Raw genomic sequence first — 27,606 nt, 5'->3', positions numbered from 1 at the left:
TGAGTTCTTTATGTATGTGAGATACTAACTACTTACCAGATACATGATTTGCAAATATTTTCTCCCATTCAATAGGCAATTTTTTTGTTTGTTGATCGTTTCCTTTGTTGTGCAGAAGCTTTTTTAGTTTGATGTAGTCCGACTTGTTTATTTTTGCTTTTGCTGCCTTTACTTCTGGAGTCAGATCCAAAAAATCACTGCCAAGACTGATGTCAAGAAGCTTACCACCTATGTTTTCTTTTAGGACTTTTATGGTTTCAGATCTTACATTCAAATTTTTAATTCATTTGAGTTAATTTTTATGCACAGTGTAAGACAGTGATCTAGTTTCATTCTTCTGCATGTGGCTGTTCAGTTTTCCCAACACCATTTATTGAAAAGACTGTTCTTTCCCCATTGTATATTCTTGGCTCCTTAGTCATAAATTAATTACATGCATGAGTTTATTTTGGGGCTCTCTGTTTGTACCACTGATCTATGTGTCTGCTTTTATGCCACTACCATACTAATGAAATAGCTTTGTAATATAGTTTGAAATTAGGGGAGCATGGCACCTCCAGCTTTGTTCTTAAGATTACTTTGGCTATTTGGAGTCTTTTATGGTTCTATATAAATGTTAAGATTGTTCTGTTTCAGTGAGAAATGGCAATGGAATTTTAATAGGGACTGCAATGAATCTGTAGATTGCTTTAGGTAGTATGGACATTTTAACCATAATAAGTCTTCTAATCCAATTCAAAACCAATTCTGTCAGATGCCAAAGTCTTGAAATGTTTCTACAAATAAAATCCTGTGTTACCATCACCATTTGAGTGCCCACTGTCTGCTAGATGCTCTGAGTATTATTTTTAATGTTTTCAGCAGCTCATCCAGATTACTATCCTCCTTTTATAGAGGAGGGAAATGAGGATTTAAGTGGATTTTTCTCAAAAGCTTACTCCTGTCTGTTTTTTAGATTTGAACCCAAGATTTTCCACTAACTCTTTAATTTACACTCTCTTTATTATACCACTCCACCATACCAAGTGCTCAGCACTGACCAATATGGCCAATAATATGTAATTAAAGTAGAAATACACAAAATCATGTATGCATTTAAACTTACAAGCATTCTACTTAGTCTGAAAAACTATTGCATTGCAACAGACTTAGAAATGTTTCCATAAAACCATCCAGACACACTGTCCTCTCATTTAACTATCCCAAGCAACTGGGACTAGGACTCAAGATTTCCTCAGTTCTACACTGCCAACCATCATAAAAACAAGCAAGTATTTGGAAATTACTTAGCAGAAATCAACAGGCATAATATGTAGCTTATATCTATATAAAACATGCCAAGGTATTCTAAGATACAGCATGCATACAAAACAGTTTTAACTCACCCAAAGCTAAGCAATAATTACAAAACATTAAACAAATGATTTTGTTTGCCTCCTTAGAATTTAGGAAGATATCTTAATGTTGTTTCAGATAGGCTTTTTCTTTAAATTAAAAAAAAAGAGCAATTTAATTAAGCTTAAACCAATGAATAACTCTTAAGTACTAAACACAGCTTTCCAGTTATACCAGCAGAAAGAAGAAAATGCTGAAATAGAACTCTCCCAACAGGTTATGCTGATTTTCAACTTCTAACTTTAAAGGAAACAGTAACTTAGAATGACAAATAATTTAAAAAGTTGCTTTGTTTTTATGATTTGCAGATCCTAACCACAGCAACCAAAACATAGTAGATACTGTCTACTGGCATTCAACATCTACTCCCATCTTCTCCTGTCCTCTTCCTTCCATCCTAGAGGCTAGAAGGCTAAAATATCATTTCTCAGGTCCTTTGCTATGTGAGTTCTGAATTTGATTTCTGAATTTGTTTTTTCCCTATCTGTATGCCTTTCCTTACTTTACTGCACAGACTATGGCAATTCTGAATATGACCATCCTTGCCTGTTTCTAATGTTAGGCAAAAGCATTAATCTTTCACCAATAATTATAATACCAGCTCTAGGTTTTCACAGATACATTTTATCGAGGTGAAGAAGCTCCCTAGTTTTCTAAGAGTTTCCTTCTACTCCTATTTTTCTGAATTTTTATCATGAATGGATGATAGATACTGTTAAATGCTTTTTCTACATCTACTGAAGTGATCATATGTGTTTTAAAATTTCTGTTTAGTTCGATATTGTGAATTACATTGATTGATTTTCAAATGATGAACCAATCCTATCTTTCTGGAATAAATGGCACTTTGGCATGATTATCCTTTTTATAATAAATGTATTCAATTGGCTAACATTTTGTTGAAAATATCATTGATTTTTATATCAGAATAATATGGACCTCATAAAATAGTGTTCCCTTCCTTCTATTTTCTGAAGAGTTTGTATATAATTGGTATTACTTCTTAATAAGTTGGTAGAATGCACCAGAGCTTTCAGCTTTCTTCTGGGGGAAGGGTTTTTAGCTACAAATTCAATTTTTTAAATAAAGAGCAATACAGGTTATCCATTTCTTCTTGGATGAGGTTTGGGAGCTTGTGTCTCTGATGGAATTTGTTCCATTTCTCCAAGTTATTAAATATATTAAGTGGTTCATAATATTTCCTTATCTTCCTTCTAATATACTGATGGTCTCTCTTTTCTAATATTAGAAATGTCTGCCTTCTTGCTCTTTTTTTTTTTGATTAGTGTGACTACAGATTTATCAATGTTACTGATCTTATCAAAGAACCATCTTTTGGTGTCACTGTTTTCCTATTGTTTTTCTATTTTCTATTTCATTGATTTCTGCTCTTATCTTTATTATTTTCTTCCTCTGCTTGTTCTGAGTCTAACTTGCACTTTGCCTTCTAATTTCTTACAGTGAAAGTTTATTGTTTCAAAACTTCTGTTTTCTAATATAAGCCTTTAACTCTGTAAATCTCCCCTTGAAGCACTGCTTTAGGTACATCCCATAAATTTTGAAATATATTTCTATTTTATTCAATTAAAAATATTTTCTAATTTTCCTTGTGACTTCCTCTTTGACCCCATGGGATTTTTAGAATATGATACTTAATTTCAAAATGTTTGGAGATTTCCCACAATTCCATTGAGGTAAAAAAAAACACAGGCATGTTTCTGGAAAATTACCTGTAAAGTACAAGTATGAAAATCAAATTCGGTTTTCTGATAATGAATTAATATAACAATATGCCCAAGGTCAAGGTGAGATAAGATTAGAGATCAAGTCTACAGCATCCTTCCCTCAAAAGGATATTAAAAGTAGTAGGTGTTCTCTTAATACCATCTCAAACTGAAAGACTTTCATTTTTCACCCTCAGCCCTTCCAAAAAAAATACAATTCCACATATTTGATTTTCTTAACTATAAAACAAGACAAATGACAGCATTTTGTACATGAGGAAAATGAAACTCAAAGGACTAACTTGCCTTACTGGTGGGCTATGTTTCCTTATGCATGAACTATCTTCAAAGATGGCACAATGTATGTAATTTAAATCCATAAATAACTTAAAACCCCATTTTAGCAGCTGTTGGAATCACCACTATTTCAGAGTACGTTTTAGTAAAATCCAACTAGGTTTAAATTTTATTATTTGACTTCTCATACCTACTCATTATTAATAAGATTCAGATAATAACAAACTGGTTAAATCCCAGGGAATAAAGAGTAAGTGAGCAAATCTGTAGGGAGGAAAATATGACCCCAGTTTAAGAAGTTCCAAACTATAGAGTCATATTTGTTTTTCACACAAAAATTAATATGAAATGAATATATCAAGTCACATTTTTTATCTTTCAAATTCTTAAACTGTTGATCAGGATCTAAAGCTCTAAAATATAATCTGCTGTTAATATTTAAACATTAAAATATAGTAATATTTAATATTCTGTAATACTTAAAATATTCTATTTCAACTTAAAATTCTAAGCTATTATATTATAGAAGTTAAATGGCTTTATGGGTAAAAGACACACATTCTTACCTGTAACTGTTGACTTACACGTTGCAGAAAATTCCCCCAGGTAGTATCACCACTTTGGCTCAGATATCAGGAGTAACAGCAATAAAAATCAAAACTAAACAGGAAAAAAATTAAATACCGTAAGTAAAATGCATTCAGGTCTTCAAGAAAGTCTTAAATTTAAATTTCACATTTCAACAATTTCACCAAGGGAGCTCTAGTCCCAGAACTAATTTGTTAATTGGTTTAAGGAAGGAGCTAATAAGGTGTGTAAATGCTGCATAATTCCAAGTCCTTATCCAGGAAAAACTCTGAAATTATCTTCAAGGAATCATAGCAAATTAATAGCCACAGGGCAGAAAAACAAAAGGCCAAGTATATTATAATAATTCAAATAAACTGCTCAATTCAAATAAACTACTCAATTCATTTACTCAACAACCACACTACATTTTAGGTTTTGTTATTTGATTTGAAAACTGATCATTCACATAAGAACTCCATCAGATAAGAACATTTGTATTAATTGTTCACAAAAAAATACTGAAAGTCAATAAAAATCTTGATCCCTTTATATTTTAATAGCACATCTGGGATAAAACAGGACCAAAGATTTAATACCTGTTGAAACTGACTCTTTTGAAGTGTTTCTAGGATAAACAATTTTAGCAGCAAGCCCATAGGGCAATCTGGTTATCGTTTACCAGTGTGGTGGAGCTATGAGGTGCTAAAAAGTATGATATAGTTATCTACCCAAAGTAAGTTATGGTTTATTTAGGAAGCATATATACAAGAAAAATGAATAAGCATTCATTCATTTAGCAAACCTTAATACCCAGCATCTTGTATAAGTCAGCACCCCTTTAAACACTGCAGACAAAAATGAGTTAAGAAAATGTCTGCTTGTGAAGGAACCCGTAGTCTTGTGAGGGTGTCTAAAACATGCAGATAATTATAACACAATAAGGTAGATGCCCAAAAGCAAGAGTATGGCCACCCATAAGCGGGGTGGCATATATACCAGGTGGCTTAGAGAGAGGTCAAAGAAGGCCAAGGAGGAGGATGGAGGCCAGGGACAGGCTATGCAGGCACAGGAAATAAGTGTGCAATTCCACATGGAAGGAAAGCAATTTTAAGTCCACTGGAAAGGATTATCTGGATATGCATGGATTACATGTAGAGCAGTAGATAATGAGAACCTACACAGTTAAGACTGTCACCACCCTTCTGAAAACATGAAAAAAAAAAATCCAGAAAGATCATTCAATGATTCTCTAATTTATACACATTCTTCTACTAGTTTGCTTATTTAAAATTAAAAGTAGCACATAATTTTCTTCCCCTTCCTTAGGAGCAGCTGTACAGCATGCTCTTGATTATACAGAATAAAAGAGAAAAGTAAGTTTTTCCTAAGTAATTTACATAAGTGATCATCTTATTTCCAAATACAGAGAATTATTCCTGGGTTTTAGATTATCCAGGCCAATTCTACCTCTACCAGATCATCTTATCTGCATGATTTTGAAAGTAACCAACACCATATATTTCACTTAAGAGATGGTTATATGTAGATTAACTGCATTAGGTAAGGAATATGTCTGATAAATGTGTTTTCTGGGTGACCACTTACGATTAGCAATCAAGTGTTTAACTCTTCCTTTGGGAAACACAATTACGAATTTTCCCATTTGTGTGGAACACTATGGGACTATTATTAGATTTTGTTATTAGCTATCACTCCATGATAGTTAAGTGCTAACCTGTCACATACATTTAAACTTGATCTTCACAAGGCAAATAAATCTCCATTAAAAGTTGAGGGAATTGAAGATTGGAAGGTGAATTGCCCAAGATGATACAGCTTGGAAGAGGCAGAGTCAGGACAGGTCTGTCTGGCTGTAGCCACATTTCTTAATTACTATCTTAGATGGCCTCCTTCTGGGAATGGTATGCATGCAAGATTACTAAGGGTGAAACCCAACACTAGAGGGAGTCATATTAGCAGGCACAGAGAAACACATTTATATGCAACACCAGAATTCAAATTCTATTTAGGCCTCATGGTTAAGCTCCAAGCAGTGCCTGAAAATGCCCTCTGTGGCCACAGTTTAGGAGCACAGTTGCCTTGTAGTTTCCTACCAATGGGCTTGCATCCACGATTCTCCCTCACCATGAATGCTCTCCTCTCTTCTAGTGTCCACATACCCATTCACCTCTCTCTCTGCTCAGTAATAATTGTGTTAATGTGTCCCTACGCCAGAAAATCAAAGCCCAGTCCTGCACTCCCAAGAACTTGTTGGCCCACTAGAAGAAAAGTCATAGAAACAAGGAATTGACATTCAACGTGATAAAGGTGTACATGGGGTATTAAGAAACAATGAGGGAAGAGGTGGCTGTTACTGGAGGAAGGGAGTGGCAGGGAAGGCTTCACAGCCCTAGTAACACTGGCGCCTTGATGCAGGTAACAGGTGATGAACACCTAAAATGAGACAAGGGAGAATTTTTTAAAAGGGAATTAACTTGAGAGACTTAAGTGTTGGGTGATGAATTGGATGGGACGCTGAGATGTCTCTCAAGAGGGTGGAGTCAAGGAGCACAAGGGAATGCTGTCAGCTTAACTCCTTGAAATGATGGAAACGTCCTACAGATGAATCCCATCCAACATGGCAGCCTCCAGCCACACAGAGCACTTGACAGCGAACTTGAAAGGTGGCAAGTATGATGGAGGAACTGAGTTTTTAATTGTATTTCATTCTAATTAATGTTTATTTAATTAGAACACATGGCTAGTAGCTACTGTACTGAATGACTTGAGATACAGAGTTAAAGAAGAGAGGCATATAGACACCCAAATATTCGCTGAATAGGTGAATGAACATGTCAGAGACCAGAGGAACACACCGGGTGATCTCTAAGGCCTTCTCCCTCTTAAGTCCTTGCTTATTCGGGTTTCAGATGCCTTCAATATGGTGGCATCAAAAGGGACTCCAAGTCTGCAGATCTGTCTAATTCTTAAAATACTACTAGACTAAAACTCCTGATGCTATTGAGTATAGAAAAAACAAAGAGGAAAAACTGTATCACGAAACCATGGCAAGTCATAATTTAGGGAATACTCATAACCAAAGATAATCAATACAGCCAGGATAAACAACTGTGTAGAAAAATATGTCTTTTTCCAAAAAAAAAAAAAAAAAGCACGGATGTGGAGAAGACCAGACAGCTTTATGATGAATTCAGGTAATCTCAAATATATTATAGACCATTCACCGCCTAAGCAGCTGAGTTCACATTTGCTTTACATTCCTCGGCACCCTGGTGAGAGAAATGACTGAATTTATGGCACAAAATACCTGATTTTGTTCAATAGAGCATTTTAAAAGGTCAATGATAATAAAGTTTTTGCAGTAATGTGTCAATCTTAGTTATCCACCAATCCAAAGTCAATATGAAATAATTCTGTGATATGAAAACACTATAGCCTGAGAACAGGCTGTGTCTTAATGACTCACTGTTAATCTGCCAATATTATCCTAATCTGATAGTATTAGGATTTGTTTACTATTTCGGTCCTTGCTATCTCTCTTAAGCTTCCAAATTCTGGTTTTCCAGAAGGGAGAAGCTAACATATATATATACAACACTCACACATTTCAATTCCAGGGCAGACTTCTCAGATGGATTCAAATTCTAAGTTCTCTATTATCCATGAGACCTCGTCATCAAGGTCCTTAACTATTCACATATAAAGCTCTACCTACAAAACTGTTAAGACATTGTAGAACATGTGGCCTCTACTAGCTTCAGAGAAACATCTCATCATTTTCATTGCCTAACATGGATGTTTTTAGCCAGAAGCCCATGTCTAACAAAACAAAAAAACAGCAATTTCTGTGCTTCTCTCCTTGTCCTCTCCGGGTTGTTCTGTGCCTCCCTCCTTGGTTCTCTATCTGAGGTCTGATTCCCAGTGCTGGAACAGTCCTACATATTTTAAATCAGAGGCAGTATGTACATGCTTGGCTGGCCCCACAATTCAGTTCAATGTGTAAGTGAGATCTTATGTAGAAGGTGGTACAAAAACAAAGTTATTAAGACAAGGTCTTGGTCCCCCAGAACACTTTATCTGATGGGAAATGTATATATATAATAAAACCAGTAGAAGGGATACTGCTGTAAGTAAAACAAAAATGTTACCTTCTGACATTCACTGAACAACATGTGTCATACTCAGCTAGGTACACTTTCATTTAATAGTAAGACCAAATGAAGAAAAATTCTCCCAGTTTTGAGCAATTTTTTTTTTCATTTAGAAAGCACTTATCATAGACCTAAATTCAAGAATCATAAAAGAATATTTTCCTCACCTTCATTAAATGAACTACAATTACCTAGCAAAACGTAGGAAAAGAGCAATCAATTACTGAAATAATGTGACTTTGCAGGGATCCAGGGCTGGCCATACCTCAGAACTAATGGTCCCTGACCAGAAAATCAAATAGCCCAGATGCAGATCTGGGCCACATCAACCAGCCTTCTTGGCTCCACTCAAACATTTACTATCTCCTACAGCGTGTGGAAAATAGAACCAAGGATCAAAGGTGATGCTACACCACAAATTCAAAAGTGTTAAGGGCCAAGAGATACCCTCCAAGTGCTATAGAGAAAGACACACTGGTGCAATCAATAAGAAGAGACTTCAAGTATGCATGTGGGACAAAGTGATACCAAGGGACTGATTACTGTCCTTTAAGATGCAGAGTATGCAGAATTAATATAGAGCTAAATGCTCCATCACCACCTAAATATTAGCTATCATGTGGAGGTCAACAGGTCCCCAGGCCCAGAGCTTCCCATAAAAGTGTACCTGCCTGTCTCCAGAGAAACTGAAGGAAACTCACAGACAGGATATGGAAGGGGCCAGGATTCAGGCCCCATTTAGTGTGGGGCTCCCCTCCACCCATCCCTCCCTACATGCTCTGCTCAAACACTTCAGGGAGAGGGGACTCAGGAGTTTGTAACCCTACTCATTAAGAAATGCTATTTGAAACAAGGCTTTATATTCAGTTAAAGCCTGCATCTTTATAATTCCAAACCCACGCACTCTGTTCTGCCAACTGAAACCAAAGAGAAACTACCAAACCCTTCAACTCTGAAAGCCACCAATATATGAAAGTAGGGTGCAATGTCAGTTCCCCAGCCTTCCCAGGCACTCTCCAGTTTTCCCTGGGGGAGATGCAGTGCTCAGAACAACATACTTCACATGGGGCCCGAGGGAAGTAGCAAGCCTTCCCTTTTAATGCAGACAGTTGGCCCCTCCGTTGGGTTCATCTTCCAGTCCCTGACAATGGGCACACCCCTGCTGAGAAAGATTCCTCTCTGTCCAGTTCCTGGGAACAGGATCCGCAGGCTTTCCCTTCTGGGCCAGCTGCCTTTCTGCAGGGCGCCTTGGTCACTTGTCCTCAGGCTGCAATCCCCTTGAGGCCCCCCATGTGTCCATCTCTCTGCACCTGCCCTCCCCACTATCTTAGCCTCCAGACCCCTGCCCTACTAGTAAGCGGACTCAACAGTCACTTCTATTGCAAAGCCTTGCTCAGCTAGCTGGTAAGTCCCCTGCCTCCTTCTCTGCACAACAAACCACACAGGCAATACAGAACACTGCAGTGCAGTGGCTCTGGAGCCAGAACTGAGCTCAAGCTAGCTTCTCCACTTACACACTTGAAGACTCCAGGCAGGTTATTTAAGCTGAAATTTCTTGAACTGCAAAAACAAGACTGAGAACTATAGGCGCTTATCAATGGGACAAGCCTGACCTTGCACGTGAACAATAGCTTCAGCTGCTGGTACTACCGCTCACATGCTCCACCACCTCCATGACAACCCACTTCCCACCCACCATGGTGTCTTTACATCCCCCAGGCTGCTCACTGAAAGGAGCTCTCGGCAACCTGTCGAAGTTTGATCCAGAACGATCCAGAACGAAACAAGTAGTGAATAAATAAATGAGCACACAAAAACAAGATAATCAAATAAGTTCAGATTCAGTTCTTCTCGGAAATTTGCCTAGTTATTCATTACCACCACATAAAGTGCTGAGCTGCTGAGAGATCAAAGAATTTAGAGGTTGAAAATGTTCACAAATTCACAGTAAACAGAATCAGTTTTCAAAGGAAAAATGGATTATCTAAATTGTATGATGCTTCTGTGTATATGTGACTATTAAGCTTTTTTTTAATGTTTTTAATGTTCATGGTAAAGGCACTTTTGACTCTTCACTACGAAAAATCATTTTCATTTTCTTGTTTTAAATTCCTAGTGCTTAGCTCAATGCTTGGCATGAAGGCAACACTCAAAAACATTATCAAATAAGTGAATCTTCTCAGGTGCCTATCCCAGTGCATATTCCTGACCTACTTCACCTAGGAAAGATGGGCTTGCCTTGTGTCCAGCAACCTTGCACTGGTTCTGTGGTCCCCACTTTAAGTGCTGGGCACCACCCAAGCAAAGAGCAGCAGAATCTAGGTCAACAGAACATTCGTTGCAATTCAACCAAACAGTTAATGAGCTTTTGAGCAATAGGCATGAAAAGATAAAATAATAACTTGCTCAAGATAAAATAAGGCTTCCAGCTTGAGGAAAGATAGCTGACTAGGGGCAAGTTTTTAAAAAGCTGTTTAGCAACATTATGGAACAAACCACATCATTAAATACAAATGTGGAACGGTACCAATTGGCATGGTGACACGGTTTTCTTTCGCAACCCTTAGAGGCAGCCTGAGAATGGAGGGAAGGAAAAAGCAGAAAGGACAGAGGCAGAGGGACGGACGTCCTGATGGGGGGCAAGCCAACAACAAGAAGGACTCCAGGACAGAAAAACAGCGTGAGGCCGAGGGGTCTTGGAAAATCTGTTCCAAAATTCCGCAGATAGCATAGGCATAACAAGCTTACCCAACGAGAAGTCCCAGAATCCCAGCATTCCTATAACTTCCCTTCTTACAAAGTGGGACACTGTGTCCTTGGCCCATGTTCCGGCACTTTTCCTGTGGCTTGTGACCCCACAAAGATGACAAACTGATGATCCCAGGGAGGCCCCTGGAGACAACAGTTTAAACCTTGAAACAGATCCAAAAAAGTGAAAAGATTTTCTTGCCTAAATGATGTTATATTTTTCTCTGCTTTAATTACTGAATTCTGTAATTGGAATTCATCACTGATTCAAAGAGATGCTAAAAATAGTCTGTTTTAGAATGGAGAATGAGAAGCATCATGCAATTTTGTTACTAAATGGACTCCCCTATTTTTTCACACACCTCAGTAACTTACTCTTCAAATATATTTCCCCTTTGTATCAACCAATAAATGTAAAACACTTCAGATACACATTAAACATTAATTTTCAATATTAACTATGCATTTGTAAGCTCAGAAGTGAAATCTCAGGTACATACTAACCTTACTTAAAAACAGGCTCTTGTCTCTTTCCCTCTATATCTAATCATGATCTTCACTAGACACCTTTGATTGCAAGAGAACAATTTCATTTACACGTGATAAATGAATTAAAATGAAGCTGGCATCCAACAGGCTCTGCCCTTCAAATGGCAAATTACTCTTAACAATTCAGGTTTGAGTCCATGGTGCCATTTACAAAGGGCTTTCACATAAACCAACTCATAATGATTAATCTCTACAACCACTCTGACACAAACAAGAAAGGTAGGAATTATTTTAACTATCTTACAAATTAGGATACAGGTCAAAGAGTGAAACAGCAAGTTCAAGTGGGAGAGGCTCTCACCCCCATCCTCCTCACTCTAAGTCCCACCTTGTATTCCAAACTCAGCTCCTCCTAGGACTCGCTCTGTTGTCTTCACAACATTCTCTGGACCACCCGAGCCCAGCTGGGTCACCTCTTCCCGTGAACTCCAGCAGAACTCATGCTGAGTAGCACCCACCGGACACCCAACACATGTACTTCCCATGGGACTTCTCTTTGGCTGCGTATGCTCTGTCTTCTCAACTCAACGAGAAGCCCCTAGAAGGTAAAAATTGAATCCTCCATTTCTTAATGTCTAAAATAATACCATGTACATAATAGGCACACGCTAAATCACTGCTTGCGATGCTACCTAACAAGTAGACTAATGCCTTTCCCTAATGTCAGCATCCCAGCTATGGCATTACTCTTAGCTTTGGTCCCACCTAGGTTAGAAAATCCTGGAAGTTGCTCCTGGCCTGTCATAAATAAATCTAAAAGAGGTTTTCTTAACAATAAAGCTGCTTTACATCTCTAATTGGTGTGAGTCTCTGCTGTCCTCCCATACCTGTAAATTGTCCCTGGTTTTAACCACATGTTGATTCCTGAACACCTGTGAACCTGATCTGCAGGTTATCTGTGTTTTTATTCCTTGCTTTGACCTGCCTTGATCCCCTACACAGAGACCTGTTAAGCCTTCTACAACTGGCCAAAAGAGAGATACTGCCTTCTCTTGTATTTTCTGCTTATACCTGGTGTTGTCGTTTCCACAGCTATTTCAAGAAAAAGACAAATGTAGCACAGGTACCAGAAGCAGTTCCTCTCACTGCCCCCCCATGACCCTATATGCTTCCTCTTTAAACTCATACTAAATATGATAACCTAGGCTAAAATATCATACAGTCAGCAATCAACATCCTGTTGGATACCAAGTAGATCACAGTCACATCAGGATTACCATTTAGTCTCATTAAATATGCTGAATCTTAAATTTGGACAAAGAAAATTATTACATAAATGCACAAAAACACTTAGGAAATCTGCACATTATCAGATGGAAATAGCAGATGTAAAATGCTGCACTGCAGGGTTTTTTTTCCATTACCATGACAATTTTTGCATATTCCAGAATCAAAATAGATTCCAAAACTAGCTATACAATACTAAAGCTGACATAGAGCTTTCATGTGTAATTCAACATGTGACTCCTGTTACATTTTTCTCCCTGAGGATAAAGTACAGTAGCAGCCACTATAACAAATGGGTCCATAAACTTCCACCCACAGCGGCCCCTGTATGTTCAAACAAGACTGATAAACACCACAGTAACATTTTATGACATGTCTACATTCAAGTCTCCTGGGCCTCTAGTCAACCCTGACATACACTTACCTAAAGTAATGAGGGGCTCTGAACAGCTCACCACCACACTAGAGTACCTCAGCTCACAGAGAAGAAAAAACAAGGGCAAAAATCATTGCCACCCAGCAATGAATGTATAATTTCAGTCACCTAGAAAGTAACTTATTACCACTGAAAACATTTCTAGCATGAAATTCCATCTCCTATTAATAAAGTAATAATCATTTAATTAGGGGTATCCAGGATGATCTTGTAGGAAACATTTTCTGAGGACCTTAGGTTGCACAGCAGAGGGGAAAGAAGAGATGTGTGGGCATCAGAGGTATGGATTCCAGGCCTGGACCCACCTCCAGCTTTGCACTCTGGGAATGCTGTTACTGTCTGGGCCTCAATCTCCCCATCTGCAAAATAAGGCCAACAGTACCTCCCCTTAAAGTGTAAAGATGAGGGGAGGATGAACTATCATAGGCAAAGAACATACAGCAAGCAGGCAGAGCCCCTTAATAAATGGTAGCTGCTAACCCTCTATTATCAAAAGCTAAACAGTCACCTGTCAACCTGTCATCAAACAGGGAGGCAGAAAGCATGCCCCCTATGCTGGGGCAGTGTTACTCAGGCCACTGTGGGAAAGGGGAAGTGCTGACGCCATTTGTACAGGCAGGGAACATGCCATTTCCTCATTCTCCTCAGCTGAGGGTAGTAGTGCCCACCTGTCTCCAAATGACAAAGCAGATGCACAATGGATGTACCTGACTCCACTCCACTTCTACAGGTGAACATGACAGCCAATTTACCCACTCAAAGGGCACCAAAAGGTGGATACTCCAAATAGTAGGTAGTCTGATACCTGAAATCCTCATGTTTTGCTTAATGAAGGCACCTCTTACTTTTTTTTTTTTTGGTTGTCATTAATGTACAATTACATGAGCAACATTATGGTTACTAGACTCCCCCCATAATCAAGTCCCCACCACATACCCCATTACAGTCACTGTCCATCAGCATAGTAAGATGCTACAGAATCAGTACTTTTCTTCTCTGTGTTGTACAGCCCTGCCCATGTCCCTACACACACACACATTATGTCTGCTAATTGTAATGCCCCGTTTTCCCCCTTGTCCCTCCCTTCCCACCCATTCTCCCCAGTCCCTTTCCCTTTGGTAACTGTTAGTCCATTCTTGGATTCTGTGAGTCTGCTGCTGTTTTGTTCCTTCAGTTTTTGCTTTGTTCTTAAGCTCCACAGATGGTACTTGTCTTTCTCCACCTGGCTTATTTCACTGAGGATGAGGAGAAAGGGGAACCCTCCTACACTGCTGGTGGGAATGTAAACTAGTTCAACCATTGTGGAAAGCAGTATGGAGGTTCCTCAAAAAACTCAAAATAGAAATACCATTTGACCCAGGAATTCCACTCCTAGGAATTTACCCTAAGAAGGCACCTCTTACTTTTGCAGTTTTCTGTTGACAGAAATCTGCATTAAATGCCAGCCAAATCTGTCAATTGTGAAGGCATGAACATACCAAGGTCCAGATTCTGCTTCCATTCGTTACATCAGCCACCATAATTCCAAACAGTTGACAACATTATTCTCTAAAAGTCAAGAAAAGCCTACTCTCTCAAAGGCAGACCTTAGCTCTACAAAACCTTTTAGCACAGAGGACATCATTAAGTGGCTGACTGACATCACATATAAAGCAAACTGAGGAAATTAAAATGGCAACAACCTATACACAGGGATGGTTCAGAGACTTGAAATCAAAATCCACTCCAGCAAGTTTCATACCCAATTTTACCTTCTCCCCTCACAACTATAAGTAAATTTCATGGAAATTTACTGAAATAAATACTCTATAAAATATTAAAGATGTATAAATGTATCAATTCTCACGTACAACAAATACATGGAGATTATTAAGTACCACTTTTATCAATCTCAATGCTTAAAATTAATGACCCATTAAATCTTAATATGAAGAGTGGTCAATATTTAAAATCTATTTGAAAGCAAGTGGATGATTTATTGCACCAAAAAAAACTGAAATGACATTATAACTAACAAAATCAAGTGATTTCAATATACCATGGCCCTGCCTACTAAATAATGTATAAATTTAATGATCTTTAGCCCCAAATATCCCTATATTGATAGTCTCTCCCCCTGCCCCAAGAAAGCAATCAACAAGACTCTCCACATTCCTGCAACAACTAAGGGAAGGAATAGACAGAGAGAGGCGTGGAGAACACATGAAGACGAGGTAATCAACGTTAGGATTCTCTTCGAAGGTATAAGAGACCAGAGCAGGTGCTCCTGCTCCTCTTTTATGATGACTCAACCACAAGCCTAAAGTCATGAAAGAGGAGCTGAAAACATCTGGCCTCCGCTACTAACCGCCCACCGAAGAGCATCCCAGCTCCTGGGGACATCGTGAGGTTCTTTATTTAGAACATCTTTTTGGCTGGGATTTGCATCTTGAATTCTCTGTTGGGGTAAAATGTTACCTGGGACTGCATCTGCCCTCATATAAGGACACTGAGAAAGGGAAGAAGAGAAGCGCGGCGACTAATTTACTGAGCTGCAATGTTGAGCCAGGCACTGTGCAGAAGTGCTTTACATGCTATGTCTGTCACTTAAACCTCACAACACCCCTGTGAGGTAAGTGTTATTATTATTCCCATTTTACAGATGAGGAAACTAGGGAACAGAGAAGTTAACTGATCCACCCAAGGTCACAGAGTACATAATGGAGCTATGATTCAAACCTAGAAAATCTGCTTTCAAAAACTATGCTTTTAACCATTATCCCATCTTCCTTTCTTTGAGTTAAATTACAATCTCACTGTAAAGGAAACTCAGGAAATGGAAAGCTATCAGGTATCCATCCTGCTTACCTTACTGCACATGCTATTAAAGGTAAACTTCAAAATCTCTCTCCACAGGAATCCTTAGTAAGCCATTCAAACCCTGGGGAGCCTAGTATATGCTTCTGCAATCAGTGTATCATCCAATCCTGGGGACACAAAGAGAAGGGCAAAGGTGGGTAAAACCCCCAATTAACAGATGAGTACTTTTCAGAGACTAGGCTACTGTACCACAAGCTTCTAAGTGGCCAAGGCAAGGTTTGAACTCCCCAGTCCATTTACAGTAAATGATGCCTCTGGACATATTTTGTCTGTTTTATCTAAACAGATAGAATCCCATGGGATGACTATAACTTCCATTCTATAACATTACTCAGAGATGGTTTGGCCCAGGACTTACCAAGAAAGCACCCTTCCTCAGGATCCTGCTGGGCTCTGGATGGTGACTAGCAGGGGCCCAGGGAAACAGCTACACTAAAAGCGTCAATAAGAGAGCTGCCTGAACAAAGGCGATGATATCTCAGAGAACATGGAAGCAGGAGTCGCTCCCAAAATGCCTAACTGGCTCTGGTTCTCTGGAGAAATGATCTACGAACTGCAGGGCACCAATGTTTGGAGGTGGGGGGGAGGGGGAGGGGGGTGCAGATACACAATGACTGAATGCGAGAGAAAAAAGAAATTAAGGTTTACTCATGTTTAATATATGTCAGATATCTGTCTTTTTATGGGCCATACGTCAGCAGTCACATAGCACACAAGGCACAAAATTAGCCCAGGAGGAGAGCGGCGCTCCAGCTCCAAGAGCTGTCAGCAGGGTATGACAGTCTGCAGGATGTGTGTCTACAGGGACCAGGCACAGGGAATTACAAACCATTTTAACAAAGCTAATTCTCACCAAATAGAAGAGGGGTGTGAAAAAGATCCCTGAAACAACAACAATGAAGGATTGAAGACAATACTGATAACACAAGAATTAAGCTAACAAGAAAATGGCAAAGCTGGCACTGTCCAGCTATGACCGCCTCTTGTCAGCTGAGTCAAAAACAATCATGATCTAAATAGATCCACAAGAAATTAGTTTAAAAATATTTTTCAAAATCAAAACACTGAATTGAAATAGATTTAATCCACTATCATCAATAATGATATTAGATGAAGACGAAATAAAGTTAAAATTTTATTTACTTTAAAATGTTTAATGTATTACAATGTAGGAGAAAAGTGTCAAGAACTAGTATATATCTATAATTTATAATATATACATATATTAGGGGTTTGTGTTTTCTTATGATGAGGTTCATAATCTAAAGGTTTTGGAACCACTGCTCAAGGATCCAGGGTACCTAAAGATCAGACATTAATACCGATACCATTAATGCCTCATTAATAAAATTGTAAACATTACGTTTAAGAAAAAAGTAAATAAAGCAAACTTCCTTAGCAATGAGTATAACCTGAATAAAGCTATAAAGCCATAAGATTTTAGGGAAAAAAAATGCCCAGACCCAAAAAAACACTAAATGAAATAAATACCAGATACTGACAGCTTTTCTAGGGGAGGTGATTCAGAGCTGCTTTCATTCCTGGCATTCCTGGTGACAGGAGGAAGAACCTGCCATATTTAGAGGTAAGTAAATACCAGCTGAGCCGTTAACAGACTTTTAATGTCTACCCGTGAGCTGAAATGATGGGCCACATTCTCAAGGGCCTTCAAACACACAGCAAGTCTGCATCCACCTGCCAATTCTTTCCCTTCAGCCTTTATCAGATACAGTGGACAAGGACACAGAACAAGAGAGTTGAGAGACTCCCCTATCTCAGGCACCACTGAACTCCCCTGGATACAGAACAGCAGTCTATTTAATATCAGCAGGAAAGAAGGAAAGCTGAAAGAATTTCCTCTAGTGAACAGTAGGGCAAAGAGAGATCTCCTGAGGAGTGGAAGCCACAGACTATATAGAGTTAAGAGAGCACATCAACGTCTCTAAAAACCTAGCAGTCAAGCTATAAAAGAGTGATCTCCCATTGCTCATGAAGTGGGCAGCTTGGCTCTAAAGCATAAAGGTCCTGATGGCGTTCATTCTGAAGCTCCGCTGAAAACAAAATCCTCATTCTACTAAAAAATATTAAAGCTAGTGATGACTGAATCTAACTCTTGCTACTACAAAGGCCAGATGCAGCTCAATCCCCCACTTTAGCAGTGTAACAAAAGAAAGAATAAGCTCTTTTCTAGGGGTAGATATTCCCTAGTCTTTACTGTTTTTTACACATGATGTCCAGCATACAATAAAAAATTATGAGGCAAGAGAACATGCTTCATAAACAAGAGGAAAACAGTCAACAGAGATAGACCATATATGACCATATGTTGCAACCAGCCAACATAACTATGTTAAATGTACTAAAGAATCTTGCGGGAAAGACACATATAAGAACATAAACAGTGAGTAATTTCAGCAGAATAAAATAGGAAATAAATAGCTAAACAGAAAAGCTAGAAGTAGAAATTACACCTTCAGAAATAACTACTTCAATGAGCTTAACAGCAAAGTAGACGAAGTAGAAGGTCCTGCAAATCTGAAAGGAAACAAACAAGAAACAATGAAACTTCCCAAGATCTGTATGACAATATCAAATGGCTAGAATGCACTATAACTGGACTTCCAAATGAGAGAAAATAGGACTAAAGAAACAGTGTCTGAGAACTTTTCAAACCATGATGAAGGACATCAACCCACAGGTCCAAGAAGCTCACTCAACCCGAAGGAGGATAAATATAAAGAAAATCACATCTGGGCACATCACAGACAAACTGCTGAAAACCAAAGATAAAGAGTAAATATCCAATGCAACCGGAGGAAAAAAAGCCACATTGGATCTACGGAACAGAAATAAGGACAACATTTAAGAAGGCTACATTTTATTAAAAATAATGAGAGGCAAAATACAGGGGAGTGACGTATTTAGAATGCTGAGAAAAAGGAAAAATCAAAAAGCTGTCACATAGAAATTTGTATCCACCAAAAATAGTTTCAAAACCAAAAGCATTAAAATCTAAAACTCTTGAGCTGTGAAGACTCTATTAAGATGATAAAAAGCAAGCTACAGACTGTGAGAAAAATCTGAAAACCAAATATTCAACAAAGGCTTCATATCTAGAATATATAAAAATACTCTAAAAACTCAGCAGTCAAGAAAAAAGTAGACAATCTAATTATAAAATGGGCAAGAATAAACACGTCACTGAAGAAGACATGGAGGGCAAGCATTTATTAACATTAATAGCCAACATCATTAGCAATTGGGGAAATGCAAATGAAAACCACAATGAGATATCACTATACACTTTATTAGACCAGTTAAAAAAAATTTTTTAAGCAGTAATAATACCAAATTCTGGTGATACAGAGAAACTGAGTCATTTACACATTGCTGGTGGGAATGTAAAATGGTATAGCTACTCTGGAAAAGTTTGGCAAATTGTTACAGAAGTAAATACGCACTTGTGATTCAACCCAGTAATCATACTCACAGGTATTTATTCCAGAGAAATTAAAAGTTTCATTCATATTACAAAAATACTGTAAACAACTCAAATGTTGTTTGGATAGATGGCTGAACAAACCCTGGTATATCCATATCTGTCTTATTAATCAGCAATAAAAAAGGATGAACTATAGATACACACAACAACCTAAACAACCCAAAGGGCACTGTGCTTAATGAAAAAGATACATCTCACAAGGTCACATACAGTATGTTTCCATGTATATAATACTCTCAAAATCATACAACTATACAGATGGAGAACAGGGAACAAGGACCAGGGGGTAGAGTGGTGAGATTACAAAGGAACAGCACAAGGGAGACCCTGAACAGTGATGTAACTGTATCTTGATATTTTTTAGCGTGTGTACACATGTAATAAATTGTGTAGAACTTTATACACATGAATGTAATTTAAAATAAAAGTATAGTGAATAAGGTCTGTAGCCTACTTAATATTAATGTACTACCACCAATTTCCTGGTACCATCAACTGTACCCCAGCAAAATAAAATGTCCCCACTTGGGGAAGCTGGGCAAAGGGTACATGGGACTTGTTTGCCATTTTCTGCAAGACTATATATGTAAAAATAAAAGGTTTGATTTTTTTTAAGAAAGCAAAATAAAAACATTTTCCAATAAACCAAAGTTGAGTAAATCCATACTAAAAGAGATGCTAAAGTTCTTCAGACTAAATGGAGAAAATACCAGACAGAAGCAGGAAGGAAGGAAAAACACTAAAAAGCCTATGTTTCTATTGAGATATTCATCAATTCAACTAGTATTTGTTAACTATTCTACAATAGTCTCTATAGTAAGTGCCATGGAATCTGATAAATAATCATACAGCCTAGTATATAAATCTATAAATAAATATTACCAACAGATGATATTTAAGATTCTGTCGCAGAAGTACTTAAACACTGCCAGTAGTTGTACCAAAAGGCAGAGATCCTTTGGGCAAAGAAATTTTTGTAGCTGAATTTGCAGACGATTGTTAAATGAACAAGTAACGGACAGTGAAGTGAGGGCCAGTATTCTAGGTAGAGTCCAGCCAGAGTACAGTCACAGAGGTTGAAAGAGGACACATATGTGAGACGATAAGGAGGTTCAAGATAGTTGGAGAATAAGAGGGAGGAATACCGTTAGGAAATGATGAAGTGCAAACTAGGGGAAAGGCAGGCAGAGCATAGAGTCTGTTAGAGTGCCAGCTTCATGTAAGCAACTGGGAGAGCTTGAGGGAATTTAATTAGGAAAGCACTAGAAAATGGGCATTTTAGGGAGATAATTTTGGCGGTGAGGCTGATACATTAGAGAAATGTGCTATAGAAAGGTAGGTAGGAGCAACAGTACCCAGAAAAGAGGCAGTTAAAAGCTTTAACCAAGGCAGTAGCAAAGAGCACAGAACTAACAAGACATACAGAAACCAGCCAAGGATAAAGAGGAAAACAGAAGACTTGAGAATCACTTCCATGTTCCCAACCTGGAAGCTGAAAAGGTTTTTACCTTTTTATCTCAAAGGGGAACAGAGCAACAGGAAGCAGATATTGATGGAAAGATAATAATTACACTCTTGAGGATGGTAAGCTTGGGGCACAGGGGGAACCTCCACTCATCTGGTGAACATTAGAGCCTAGAGTATGAAGCACAAATTATCGGCACTGACTGTAGTGGAAAAAATGGAACAGAACAAATAGGTGGGATTGCCAAAGGGACCGAAACCAAAATGAGAAAAAAATAGCATTAGAGATCACATTCTAGTAGAAAGCGGTCAATGGGAGTATTAATTGTTTGAACTGCCAATATGATCTTTTAAAATGCTAATAGGAGTATAAATTGTTTCACTTTTGTCAGTATATGTTCAGAGACTTAAATTGTGTAAATTACTTCAACTAATAATTCTTTTAGTAATATAACCTAAAGAAATATATACAAATGTAGGCAAAGATTTATGCATGAAGATGTTCCCTTCAGTATTATTTATATAACAGAGAAGAAACTAAAGCCAAACAAAACAATTAATTTAAATCAAATTATGCTAGTTCTATAAATTATTATGCAACCACATGATTGGTGATCAGCAGACTTTTTAATTATGTGATAAAATTCTTATGACATTAAATGGAAAAGCATACAAAACTGTATCTACAGTATTTATTTATGCAAAAATATTTATTGAATACTACTACACACTAGTACCAAGGTACAGGAGATAAAATGCTGCAAAAGGTAAGACAATTTCCTTGTTTTAGTGGAGTCTGGATTCTACTGGGAAGTGACCCAGCAAGGGTAAATAAATAAATCTGGAAGAGAATCTTATATGAAATAAATGCTAATGAGACAAACAAAACATTTGATATAATAAGCATTATCAATTATATAAAAAATATCTGAAATGGGCTTAAATGAAGTAAACCTCAAGATTAACAGTAAAAAGTAATGTAAAATAAAAATTAAAACCCAAGAAAATTTCAGGTGGCTTTGAAGATGGCCTAGGAAAGGAAGGTGTGGTCATAAATGCAGTGTTGGGCCCTGCATGGCTTACTGGTCAGTGTGATCGGGAGGGAGAACTTTCACAGTCTCCTGACTTTCTCACGGGCAAACCAAAAGCTTGGAAGTATAGGAAAGCAACCTTCTTCAGGAGGCCATGCTTCTGCTGAGTTGCTTTGAGCCAAAATGAACTCCTCGGTAAGGCTAAAGGGAGATTGTCACAAGATTTGTGACCCTTCCATGCAGAAGCTCTGATTGCATTTTTTCACATTTCTGTTTTCATTACAGTACAACTCTTCCTCCCATCCCCACACACGCACATTCCCCTACATTCACTCCTTCGTTCACTCAACACATATTATACAGCAGGGACGCCTTGAAATCACAACATCCCCAAGCAGTATAGCACAGAGAAGACAAGCAGTGATTCTGTACATCTTACTATGCTGATGGACACTGACTGCGAAGGGGTGGGGAGGTGGGGGGCCGGACTTGATAATATGGGTGAGTGCAGTAACCACAATGTTGCTCATGTGAAACCTTTATAAGATTGTATATCAATGATACCTTAATAAAAAAAAATCACAACGTCCCCTAGAAAGTCTTACAATGTAAGGGCCAGTCCCCAAGTGCTGGACATCAAGGGCTTCAGCACTCTGTGAGCAGACTAAACTAGAGATAAGCACTGAAAACACTGACCAGACTTGTCCAACACACTCCAGAAACCCCCTCTGAAAATAATGTGTCTGTACCTAAAACACACACACAGCTGAATGACACCTATTCTCAAAAAAATCACCATTCACCTGACAATTGATAAGCCTGTCTTCATATTGGAGACAGAGAAATTGAGAAAACATTGTAAAGAAAAAAATGCTACATAATTCCATAAAGAAAACTACAGGGATTTACTCCCCAAAAGCTGCAAAAATATTTCTAGTATTCCAGAGTATTTCCTGAAAGTAAATGTGATTTAAATTACTTGCTTTTAAAAAACTCAACTATTGGAATGACATATTGTATTATTATAGATTGGATAAATAAAGTCCTTTGCAGAGGTTGTTTACATCATAATACATAAATAAAAACCGTAATACAGCAAAGCTTACCAGTACGGAGATCAAGTAGAGCCAGTAAAGCCAGAACAATCTAGAATCACTCTGATAAGAGCTAAAGAGATAAACTTGCTCTCTCCCTTAGGTCCTGGTGAACTCCTACCTACTACTTTCTCCAGTCACGCGTCCATTCGGAAGGCACTGCTGAGTACACCGTTAAAATGTCACAGTGAGCCAGGGAGAGGAATGCCTCCAGGAGTAACCAGAGCCAGGGCCACCAACGCCCCGCCATTCCTGAGCTTCCCCAACCTGCCTGGGTCCTCGGATCTCTTCCCTCCTCTATCCACACTCCTTCCCTTCACGAGCTCTTCTCTCTCATGGTTTTAATGCCAAACGTTCCCTGACAACTCCCAAAGTTACACGTCCAGCGGAGACCACTCACCCGCGAGCTTCGATATGGTAGACCCAACATCAACAACACACGTTCACACAGATGGCACATGCCAATGTCACGTGCCCGGGAACGAACTCCTCTTTCTACCTGCAGTCCGCACCGCACCCCCCACTTAGTTCATGGAGACTCAGCATTTGCAGGTGCTCAGGCAAGAACTCCAGGGCATCCTTAACTTCCCTCCCCACGCACCTCAGGCAGATCCACCAGCCAATCCTACTGGTGGTCCACCTTCTAAGCATCTCAAAATTGTACCACTCCTGCCACCTTGGCTGCTTCCATCCTAACTCAGGCCCCAACAACCCCTACCTGAGGCCTCCCCGGGCCTCCCACCTGCTCTCCTGCCTCTACCCTTTCCTCCCACAGCCTGCTCCCCATGCAGAAGCCACAGCAATTCTGCCACAGGGGAAGTCAGATCACACCTCTCCTCCATTCGAAACCCCCTACTGGCTGTTCCTCTCACTCAGGTAAAAGCCAAATCCCACAAGGACCTAAGAGCTTCGTGCCCTTCCCCTACCTCCCTCCCTTTACCACTCCATCCTCACTGTCTCTCTTGTTCTCCTTCAGGCTGCCTCCCTGCTGGTCCCACACACCAGTGGACACCCCATCATGACACCTGTGCATTTGCTACGACCACTCCCGGAATGGTCCTCCCCACCTGGCACCCCACAGCTCAGCCCATTACACGTCCTTCAATCTGCTCAAATACTGCCTTCCCTGACCCCACCCCAAATAAAACTGCCATTCCTGGACCTCCTTATTTTTCTTCATTGATTTCTTCTTCCCCACAGTACCTGTCAATCTTCTGATGTGCTATGTGTATGTAATTTACAGACTTACCTCCTTTACTGCCTACTTCTCCCATTAAAATATCAGCTGTCTGAAGGCAGTGCGGGGACTTTTTAATATTTTGTGCACTGATGGATTCCCAAGTGCCCAGAATAGTACATGGCACATAGTAGGTATTCAGTAACTAGTTGCTAAAAGAATGAAGTTTGCGTGGCATTTCATTACTACTTTTTACATAAGAGAAAGGGGAGAATTATCAGATTTTAGATATATTTATTTAGACCTTTTCCTTAGTGATCTCATCTAGGGATCTCATGTACAGCTGCCTTGCGCTTAAATCTCATTCATAGTCATTTCCATGGAAATTTTTAGAGGATATTTCTGGTTTGTGACCTACACTTAAAGATGACATCTGTAGGAGAAAAGACATTTAAAGAAAATAACCAACAATTTTCTATCTTACACCTTTAGTTTTTTCTCAAATAAAAAAGGTCAAAATTCAAAAAAATTACTCAATCAAAAGTGAATACCATATTACATCTTTTTACAGAGAGTAAGAGATGGCAGTCTCATTAATACAGAAATAATTAAAAACAGATAAAAAGTTTTACCTTTTTTTCCTGAGTGTGATTAAATAGCAGGGGGGAAAAAACCTTCTCAGCAGAGTCACAGATAAGAAATTAACAGAACGGAAATCAAAGCATCCAGGCTTCAAACCAAGAACATCCTGACCATGTCTTGCAGACTGAGGACTGAGAAAGCATATTAATGAGAAATACTGTTGAATGCTATTCAGATATGGGTCTTCAGTTTCATTGCCCAAAGGAATCGGTTTCAAAATGGAAGGGAAGAGTTACACACAGGAGAACAAAAGCATGTTTATGTTTCCATTCACTCCTGTACACTGAACTTATTACAGAAAAACCTTCATTACACTGGCACAAATCCAGGAATAGAGGGTGCCCAGTCAAGGAACTAATGCAAAAGAAATCTGAGAGTGCCTCTGAAGGTTCTACCTTGGCTTTAATTCAGTGCAAGAAGCAAAACAGAGCTCACTAATATTAAAATCTAAAGAAATAGCTAGGCAAACAGTACAGTCACTTGAGTTCAGGACAATCCGAAGCATGAGATCTAACATTCTCTTGGAGGTATAATTTACACTACACCCCAACCTATGATAACAGGATTGCTTTTTATTTCATCTTTCAAGAGAAATATGCATATAAATCTGCCTAGCTATGTCATACTTTGGAGAAATAATGAGATTTAAATACTAGATATATGTAAAGCCATTTAAAAAATATTATCATGGTACCAATTTTCTCTTAATATTCAACTAATGTTAAAAAGCAAGGCCTCTCATACAAACTCATCTTCTAACAATGCCACACCAGGCCAAAATCTCTAAAACTTCATAGGACTTTGTCTCTCGGCCATGTAAATAACTTTATAAACCATATAGTCCTTGATCCCTGCTGAGCTCAATTTGCAGTAATGATTTGCTGTCTCGAATCACAGTGGTTCCCACCCTGACACCTGCTGTCTGGTCACTTCCTTCTAACGCTTTGCTGTCACCTGCCCATTCCATCTCGTCTAAACCAGCCCTGTTATGAACCATTTTTAGTGCTAAATTTGATGCCTGATAGAACAGGTTCAGACTTTTTCCAAAGTAATACTCTGACAAAACAAAGACTCCCTGTGGCCCACCAATTTGGTTGAACAAAAACAGAAGGCAACTAGTAACAACCCATTCAGTGACTAATGGAAAAAAACTATCCAACCTCACATAATATTGAAGAAATGCAAATAAAAGTCGCAATGTGTTACACCATTTTCACTTATTAGATTAGCAAAGATTAAAACATATGAAAAATCTCAGAGCTGCCTAGGATGGGGCATATGCAGACATCTTTAAACTTGTGGGGGTCCACAAGATCAAGCTAGACTCTAAGGGAAAAAATATGTATTTCTCAAAAGGTAATCTGTGATGACAACTGAAAAAGAGGTTAATTTTCAGGTACTGTTTGCCTTTAGTAGAAACTTTAGGGGTTAATGACCCTTTTAAGCCCTAGACTCTGTGACCCTCATCCCATATCTTCTGGCCACGACTGACTAAGCCAAGACAGACATTACCTGAGATGGGCCAGTCAGTTTCCCTCCTAGGAGTTTGGAACTGGGACTCTGATTCTGCTTTTATTTTCTACTTATATTCTTGTTTTCCCTAAACTCCCTTCTCTAATCTTTCTAATTTCAATAATGGTAATTTGTATCATTTTACCTGATTATCATATTTACTCCTGCTTAAGGACAATACTTACATTTCTTAAATATACTGAATCTGGTATAACTAGGCTCAACATATCTCAAACCTCACCTCTACTTTAGAATACTATTCTTGATAGGATTATGGGATATCTGGTACAGTTCTTAGGGTGCTTTGTTTTCTTTAAAGACCTGTAGCAATTTTAAATCAATGGATCCTAAAAGTAGTTTTGAAAAGGGGCAAAGAAAAAAAAATTGCCATCTCTTCATTTTAAAAACTCACTTTAATGGTGACTGATGAAGGCCAATTTTCTCTTATCATTTGTTCCGTTATTTTCCATTCTGTTACAGAATTATACAAACTATAGATTTGATTTGCCCTTGAAAATGTGAAGTTTGACTTTTGAGAATTATCACACCCTTTATTGTCTTCTCCCATAAACCAATCATTCTGTCCAGAGGTTCCTGCTAAACCTAACAATGAACACTCAGATACTTATTTCAATCATAATAGTTAACTATGACAACAAAAAGAATTCAAGCTTTCAAAGCATTTAATTCTGCTGAAGATGCAATCATTTCACAGGCTTCAAAAAATAATGTACTCCCCCATCCTGTTTTTAGAGAACTTTGAAAATCTAGACAATATGCTTCCTTTCAAAACACCAACTGCTTACAGAAGCAAAGAAAGAAACAGACAAATGATCTTGCCAAGAACTATTCTGTTGTTTCTCTGGGTAAAGTAGCCCATTCAGTGGCTACAAAGATTTAAATTCAATCCTCGATTGGACGGATGATATACCACCTTTCCACCTTTTATTTATTTAGAATTGAATTTTTTAACAAAAAAGAGCTTGGAGAACTCGAATTCAGTTGTTTCCAACTTTTCCAAGTATGAGGACCCCTCTGTAATGCTAAAAAAAAGTTTAAGGATTCTGACAACCATGTGTCTAGTGACTAAGAAAGTAAAGAGAAAACCCCAAGTGCACAGTAGTTCTTTAAAAACACCTGTAAACATCTGTAAAATAGTGAAACATCAATCTAGCCTTTTATTACAGAGCCAGTTAATGTCCAAACT

At 38.5% G+C, this 27,606-nt stretch overlaps 1 protein-coding gene across 4 annotated transcripts in view; it reads right to left on the bottom strand.

Annotated features, from left to right (window-relative positions):
- The window catches only part of WASF3 (WASP family member 3), a 127,720-nt gene that overhangs the window by 71,460 nt on the left and 28,654 nt on the right, over positions 1–27,606 (bottom strand). For 3 of the 4 annotated variants that reach the window (XM_037003908.2, XM_037003911.2, XM_037003910.2), the window contains one exon: positions 3,983–4,076. The gene's annotated coding sequence lies outside the window, so the exon portion shown is untranslated. Of the gene's footprint in view, positions 1–3,982; positions 4,077–15,965; positions 16,085–27,606 lie in introns of all 4 variants that reach the window. The other variant, XM_037003909.2, reaches the window with a different exon arrangement.

Source organism: Manis javanica, chromosome 1 (genome assembly GCF_040802235.1).
Source record: "Manis javanica isolate MJ-LG chromosome 1, MJ_LKY, whole genome shotgun sequence".
Lineage (NCBI taxonomy): Eukaryota > Metazoa > Chordata > Mammalia > Pholidota > Manidae > Manis > Manis javanica.
The sequence above is the reverse complement of the archived record's forward strand: the minus strand, read 5'-3'. Positions and strand labels throughout refer to the sequence as shown.